Source organism: Rhinoraja longicauda, chromosome 9, assembly GCF_053455715.1.
Source record: "Rhinoraja longicauda isolate Sanriku21f chromosome 9, sRhiLon1.1, whole genome shotgun sequence".
Taxonomy (NCBI): domain Eukaryota; kingdom Metazoa; phylum Chordata; class Chondrichthyes; order Rajiformes; family Arhynchobatidae; genus Rhinoraja; species Rhinoraja longicauda.
The window spans coordinates 53,050,886-53,059,527 of NC_135961.1; positions in this window are offsets into that span (position 1 = coordinate 53,050,886).

Sequence of the window (8,642 nt, forward strand, 5' to 3'; positions counted from 1 at the left end):
CATTCCCATTCCCTTTTTATTTTTATACTTTCACCTCAATATACACTGCCTCTCCCAACATGGTGTTTTCAATTGTCAAGTCAAGTCAAGCCAAGTTTATTTGTCACATACACATACACGATGTGCAGTGAAATGAAAGTGGCAATGCCTGCGGATTGTGCACAAAAAAGAATTACAGTTACAGCATATAAATAAAGTTAATAAAGTTAATATAGAGAAGACAAAATTTAGTCCCTGGAGTTATAAAAGTTAACAGTCCTGATGGCCTGTGGGAGGAAACTCCATCTCATCCTCTCCGTTTTCACTGCGTGACAGCGGAGGCGTTTGCCTGACCGTAGCAGCTGGAACAGTCCGTTGCTGGGGTGGCAGGGCTCCCTCATAATCTTGCTTGTTCTGGATCTGCTCCTGATGTATAGGTCCTGCAGGGGGGCGAGTGTAGTTCCCATGGTGCGTTCTGCCGAACGCACTACACTCTGCAGGGCCATCCTGTCCTTGGCAGAGCTGTGCCCAAACCAGACTGTAATGTTGCCGGACAGGATGCTCTCTACAGCCCCAGAGTAGAAGCAATGAAGGATCCTCAGAGACACTCTGAATTTCCTCAGCTGTCTAAGGTGGTAAAGGTGCTGCTTTGCTTTCCCCACCAGTGCGGCAATGTGTGTTGCCCATGTCAGATCCTCTGTGATGTGGACTCCCAAGTATTTAAAACTGCTCACCCTATCCACAGTAGACCCATTTATGTCCAGTGGCGTGTACTTCCTTGGATGTTGAGCCCTTCTAAAGTCCACAATCAGCTCCTTAGTTTTAGTGACATTCAAGAGAAGGCTATTGTCCTGACACCAGAGTGCCAGATCAGCCACCTCCTCCCGGTAGGTCTTCTCATCGTTGTCGGAGATCCGGCCCACCACCACAGTGTCATCAGCAAACTTGATGATGGAGTTTGAGCTGAACCTGGCCACACAGTCATGTGTGTACAGGGAGTACAGTAGGGGGCTAAGGACGCAACCCTGGGGGAATCCTATGTTCAGGGTGAGGGAGCTAGATGTGTGTTCCCCCATCCTGACCACTTGGGGCCTGGCAGTGAGAAAGTCCAGGACCCAGGCACACAGAGGGGTGCTAAGCCCCAGTTCCAGCAGCTTCCCAGCCAGTCTGCTGGGGACTATTGTGTTGAAAGCTGAACTAAACTCAATGAACAGCATCCTCACATAGCCCCCCTGGCTGTCCAGATGAGAGAGAGCGGTGTGCAGAACCTGGGAGACCGCATCATCCATGGACCTGTTCGGACGGTATGCGAACTGTAGTGGGTCCATGTTGCGAGGAAGGAGGGCACAGATGTGCTTCTTGATTAGTCTCTCGAAGCATTTCATGACAACCGAGGTGAGGGCCACCGGTCGGTAGTCATTTAAACACGCTGGAGAGGCATTCTTTGGCACCGGTACAATGATGGATCTTTTGAAGCATGCAGGGACCACGGACTTTGCCAAGGAGAGGTTGAATATTGTGGTGAGCACTGGAGCAAGCTGAGTAGCACAAGACTGGGAGAGAGAAAACGGGTAATTATAGACCAGTTAGTCTGACATCAGTGGTGGGGAAGATGCTGGAGTCAATTATAAAAGACGAAATTGCTGAGCATTTGGATAGCAGTAACGGGATCATTCCGAGTCAGCATGGATTTACGAAGGGGAAATCATGCTTGACAAATCTACTGGAATTTTTTGAGGATGTAACTAGGAAAATTGACAAGGGAGAGTCAGTGGATGTGGTGTACCTCGACTTTCAGAAAGCCTTCGACAAGGTCCCACATAGGAGATTAGTGGGCAAAATTAGGGCACATGGTATTGGGGGTAGGGTACTGACATGGATAGAGAATTGGTTGACAGACAGAAAGCAAAGAGTGGGGATAAATGGGTCCCTTTCGGAATGGCAGGCAGTGACCAGTGGGGTACCGCAAGGTTCGGTGCTGGGACCCCAGCTATTTACGATATACATTAATGACTTAGACGAAGGGATTAAAAGTACCATTAGCAAATTTGCAGATGATACTAAGTTGGGGGGTAGTGTGAATTGTGAGGAAGATGCAATAAGGCTGCAGGGTGACTTGGACAGGTTGTGTGAGTGGGCGGATACATGGCAGATGCAGTTTAATGTAGATAAGTGTGAGGTTATTCACTTTGGAAGTAAGAATAGAAAGGCAGATTATTATCTGAATGGTGTCAAGTTAGGAGGAGGGGGAGTTCAACGAGATCTGGGTGTCCTAGTGCATCAGTCAATGAAAGGAAGCATGCAGGTTCAGCAGGCAGTGAAGAAAGCCAATGGAATGTTGGCCTTCGTAACAAGAGGGGTTGAGTATAGGAGCAAAGAGGTCCTTCTACAGTTGTACCGGGCCCTGGTGAGACCGCACCTGGAGTACTGTGTGCAGTTTTGGTCTCCAAATTTGAGGAAGGATGTTCTTGCTATGGAGGGCGTGCAGCGTAGGTTCACTAGGTTAATTCCCGGAATGGCGGGACTGTCGTATGTTGAAAGGCTGGAGCGATTGGGCTTGTATACACTGGAATTTAGAAGGATGAGGGGGGATCTTATTGAAACATATAAGATAATTAGGGGATTGGACACATTAGAGGCAGATAACATGTTCCCAATGTTGGGGGAGTCCAGAACAAGGGGCCACAGTTTGAGAATAAGGGGTAGGCCATTTAGAACGGAGATGAGGAAGAACTTTTTCAGTCAGAGAGTGGTGAAGGTGTGGAATTCTCTGCCTCAGAGGGCAGTGGAGGCCAGTTCGTTGGATGCTTTCAAGAGAGAGCTGGATAGAGCTCTTAAGGATAGCGGAGTGAGGGGGTATGGGGAGAAGGCAGGAACGGGGTACTGATTGAGAGTGATCAGCCATGATCGCATTGAATGGCGGTGCTGGCTCGAAGGGCTGAATGGCCTACTCCTGCACCTATTGTCTATTGTCTATTGTCTATTGTTTAGTACTCGCCCAGATATACCATCTGGGCCTCCAGCTTTCCTCGTGTTCACCCGTGTCAGAGCCCACCTCACGTCATGCTCGGACACCGAGAATGTGTGCACATCCCCGGCGGTGGATCCCCCTCCAGCCTTGCTAGCCAGCGCCCCTTCGGTGTTGTTTTTAGACGGCAAGCTAGAGGTGATGTTACCCTTCTCAAACCGTGCATAGAAAGAGTTCAGGTCATCAGCTAAGGAGGAGCCGGCACTTCCGGTTGAGGGGGTGCTGGACCGGTAGCTAGTTATAGTCCGTAGCCCCTGCCAAAGGTGTCTGGTGTCCTACTGCTCCATCTGTGCCTCCATCCTGTCCCGGTAACCTCCTTTTTGCGTCCTTCACCGCCCTTCGCAGTCGGTAGGACTCGACCTTGTAGTCGTCCATGTTGCCGGATGCCAGGCCAGAGTTGGATGCGGCGGTGCGAGCATTCAAGGCAACGCGAATAGACCTGTCCACCCAGGGTTTTTGGTTAGGAAGGATACTGACCCTTACCGTGGGGAAGATGTTATCGGCTATTGTGGCAATGAAGTCCGTAACCGCTTCCGCAAACTCACTGACGTCTCTGGAACTTGCTTGGAACATATTCCAGTCGACATCGCTCAATTGATGGACACAAAAAGCTGGAGTACCTCAGCGGGACGGGCAGCATCTCTGGAGAAGGAATGGGTGAAGTTTCGGATCGAGACCCTTATCGGCACTTGGATGATCAGGAAGATTCGCTCTCTGCTAAAATCCAGTTCCAAGGCTTTCAGGAGAAATTACCCCGTATTGTACAAGAAAAGCCAAGTATGATCCTGTAAGGCTATCAGTGATGCCAAGAGAGAATTCTAGAACAAGCAGAGGCGCGATTCAAACAATGCTAGGTGACTGTGATGGGGCTTGAATTCCATCATGAGCTATCAGCCAAAATCTCTAATCTCAATGGCAAGAATGTATTCCGACTGGATCTGCTCAATACCTTTTATGCATGTTTTGAACAGATAAATAAAATTGTCAACATTAGTTTAGTTTAGTTTAGTTTAGTTTAGTTTAGTTTAGTTTAGCGATGTAGGGTGAAAACAGGCCCCTCGGCCCACCGAGTCCTCGCCGACCAGTGATCATTAACATTATCCCACACACATTAGGGGCAATTACCAATTTTACCGAAGTCAATTAACCTACAAACCTGCACGTCTTTGGAGTGTGGGAGGAAACTGAAGCACCTGTCGAAAATCCACGCAGGTCACGGTGAGAACGTATAAACTCCGTACAGACAACACCTGTAGTCAGGATCGAATCCGGGTCTCTGGTGCTGAAAGGCAGCAACTCTACCCCTTACTATTTCACTTCAAAAATCCAGTGTCCATTTCTGATACAAGGAAACCTCCATCATTTCAGTCCCCAAGAAAAGTAAAGTAACCTCTCTCAATGACTACCGCCCAGAAGCAATGACATCAACCATAATGCTGTGAACGTTTGGTAATGGCCTACATTCGTGCCAGACTTCCAGAACCTGGACTGAAGATAAAGCCTACAGAGGGTATTATCCCTCTTAGACTACATTCAACCCCTGTTCTTTGTGATAATAAGAACACTTATGTCAGGGTGCTATTCATCAACTATAGCTTATTCATTAACTTCAACACTATAATACCGAATACATTTATCCCTGGAGTGCTGGAGTAACTCAATAGGTCAGGCAGCATTCCTGGAGGATATGGATAGGTGACGTGTTGGCTTGGGACTTCCATTCAAAAATGTATCTGTAAACCTCTGGACCTTGGTCTTGGGGCCTCCACCTGTATCTGGCTTATGGTCCCCTTAACCCGTAGACTTCTGGCAGTTAGAATTGATCCACTACCCTGTTCCTCAACACCAGGTGCTCCTCAGGTTAAATGCTCAGTTCCTTACTTTACTCTCTGTACACCCATGACTTGTGGCCAAGTCTAGTGCCAACTCAATCTTTAATTTCACCAGTGACACCACTAATATCAGCCAGATCAATATCATCGATGAGATAAAGTACAAGAAAGAGATCAGGCACCCTGTGTCATAGTAGTAGAACAACAACCTAGCCCTTAATATCACCAAGAGAGGAGGTGAACACAACCGCGTGCTCATTTATGGAGCCACTGTAGAGACGGTCAACAGCTTCAAACCTCTTGGCATCCATATCATCAGCAGCTTAACCTGATCCCTTCTGGCTCCACCCTCCATAGCTACAGAGCAAGGTCAGCTGCAAATTGTTTGAAGGGATTGGAGGGGATGAGTGGCCTTGTCCTGATCAAGTGCTATTTAAGGAGAGTGATGCTCAGGGTATTTGTAGTATTTGAGATTGTCTCACCCAACGCATGGTCCAGGGAGATCACTGTGTCTGCAGGGACACCACTTGGAGAACAGGGCTTCCAATGTCCATCATCCCACTCAAGGCAGAGAGCGAGGGACCGATACACTAACCCCATGGAACTAGTCCGGCTAATGGGAAATGTGGGCAGGCTAGAGCTCTTTGCTCTTTTGAGGGGTACGGTGGGTGACCTGACAAAAGGCCTACAATGCTACAAAGCATTTCCACCTGTGAGATGACTCGACCAGGGATTTAGCAGCTGAGAGGGGGTACACATGAACTTCTGTCTCACTTGGAAAGATTGCTGGGTCCCAGGATGGAGGCACTTCTGTGAAATGAATAGACAGGTGATAGTTCAGACTGAAGAAGGGACTTGGCCCAAAACTGCTTCCTTCCATTCCCTCTACAGGTGCTGCCTGACCTGTTAAGTTTCCCCAGCACTTTGTGTTTTGTGCAGTTTCTTGTGCCTCCAGTACCTGCCTCTCAAACACTGATGTGCACGTGCACAGATGCAGACACACGCGCACATGCACATACATATACACATGCACGCATACACATGCATGTACACCCTGACACTTGCAAATACAATATGGTCATCTTTCCCCATGACCATAATAATCCGAGTTCTTTACCTTCATTCAGCCTGAATAAATAATACTCCGAACACTGGATGAGTACAACAGATTTATTCCACAGTGTGGTTCTTCCCGTGAGGATCTCCAGATACAAGGCTAGTGTCTGAAAAGATCTCAACTGTGGAGAGGGAAAGAACAGCTTTTTCCAAGATTGATAACTTTTTATACAGAACAGAAAAGGCCTTTACATAGGAATCACAACCAATTACAATCTAAATACAATTCATATGGTTACAGAGAGAACAAAACCATTAATACAGGTGACATGTTTTCAGGGAAACGCATCACCTAGAGTGGATTCTAAACTAACTCTTCCTATTTTCACATATGCCCATATAAGGAGTTGTTATTGAGAAAGAAGAACATTTTAATCTACTATCATACGAGCAATCTCACAGCTGCGAGACCTGGTTTTAAGAACAAAGAACCCCTTTGCGCCTATCTTAGTTTAGTTTAAAGATACAGCGCAGAAACAGGCCCTTCGGCCCACCAAGCCTGCACTGACCAGCGATCCCCGCACATTAACACTATCCTACAAACACTAGGGACAATTTTTACATTTACCAAGCCAATTAACCTACAAACCTGTATGTCTTTGGAGTGTGGGAGGAAACCGAAGATCTCGGAGAAAACCCACGCAGGTCACGGGAGAACGTACAAACTCCATACAGACTGCACCCATGGTCGGGATCGAACCCGGGTCTCCGGCGCTGCATTCGCTGTAAGGCAGCAACTCTACCGCTGCGCCACCGTGACCGCCCCACGGACGTCCCCAATATTGGGAACATGTTTCCTGCCTCTAGCATGTCCAATCCCTTAATAATCTTATATGTTTCAATAAGATCCCCTCTCATCCTACTAAATTCCAGTGTATCCCAGTCACTCCATTCTTTCAACATATGACAGTACCACCATCCCGGGAATTGACATCATGAACCTTCGCTGCACTCTCCCTCAATAGCAAGAATGTCCTTCCTCAAATTTGGAGACCAAAGCTGCACACAATACTCCAGGTGTGGTCTCATGACCCCATGACTATCTTAGCCCCCACATAGACCACTCTTACTTCATAACCTGTCTACTCCATGATCAGCTTGCCATTTAATCTTCTTGCCTCACAACTGTCTTGCCCCCCAACTATCTTAACCTACAAATTTCTTACTCCCCAAATGTCTTACCCTTTTACCCTCTTACCCAACGGCCGTTTTGCATCACGGTATTCTTACCTCATGCTCTTTTTATTCTACGACAGTCATGCCCCACCACTGTCTTGTTCAAAGCAGTCTTGTCCCACGTTCATCTTTCCTCATGACTTTTTTGCCCAATATCCACCTTATTCCACAACTGTCTAACCACACAACTGTCTTGTTCACAGTCCTACCCCATGGTTGAAATGTCCCATGATAGTTTTACGACAACTGACTAGCCCACTGACTTCCCTTCGTGAAATCATTCCCAATAATACTCTTATTGCATGTTTGTCTTACCTCATGACTGACTCCGTGACAGCCTTGCCTCACAGTAGATTTGCCAATTTCTGCCTCACACCACTGTTGTCTTGCCCCACTGCTATCCTGCCCCAAATCACTCTTGCCCCATGATAATCTTGCCCCCACGTAGTGTTGTCTCTCCCACTCCCCAGCAGTCTCTCCACCCAAATGTCCTGCTTACTACTGCATTGCCCCACCATGGTCTTTCTACATGAGTATCGTACCTCGACACAGTCTTGCTCCTGCACACATTCTTATCTTTCCCAGTCTTGCTCCTTGGTTGCCTTGTCCCACCACTGCATTGCCTCCACACAGGCATCCAATGGTGGTCATCATCTTGCTTCCATGGTGGTCTTGTTTCATGACTGTCTTGCCTCATGCCAGTTTTGCCCATAACTGAATTGCCCCATGACTGAATTGCCCAATGTCCATCTTAGCCCTCAATGCCTTACCCCAGGACTGTCTTGTTGACAGTCTTATGACTGTCTGTCCGTGGGCGTGGGGAAGAGAGTGGAAGTTTTGTTGCCTCCATCACAGTGAGGGGGTGTTTGGAGTCACTGTGATGGACGTTTGTGTTGGGGTTATGTGTCTTGTGTTCTTTTTTTTTCTATGACTGCTATGTAGTTTCGTTCGGTACTTCGGTACCGAACGACAAATAAAGCTCTGTTATACCTGTTATCCCATACTTGAATTGCTCCATGATAATTTTACCTCACAACCAATTTGCCCAACCTCAATCTCCCGCAAGACATCATTTGTAATGGTAGTCTTACACCACAGCAGTCTACACTACACTACAACAATCATTCCCCAGGTCAGTTTTAACCCACAATTTACTCGCCCCCCCCAACTGACTACCCCCCACAACCATTGTACGCCAGGATTGTCTTGCCCCATGGCTGAGTTGCCCAGATTGCCTTGTCCATAACTTGACTCCGGATCATACCCAGAACAATCATGTCCCATGACCATTTTACCCCGTACCGTACCTACGTGGGGGCAAGATTATCATGGGGCAAGAGTGATTTTGGGCAGGACAGCAGTGGGGCATGACAGACTTTCCCCATTTTACCCTGCCCTAAGACTCTCTGATACCATGAGTGTCTTATTCCATGGTCATCTTACATCTTACCCCACTGGGTCTTACTTACTTCACGACCGATTTACCTTATAATTGTTTTCCCCACAACCAT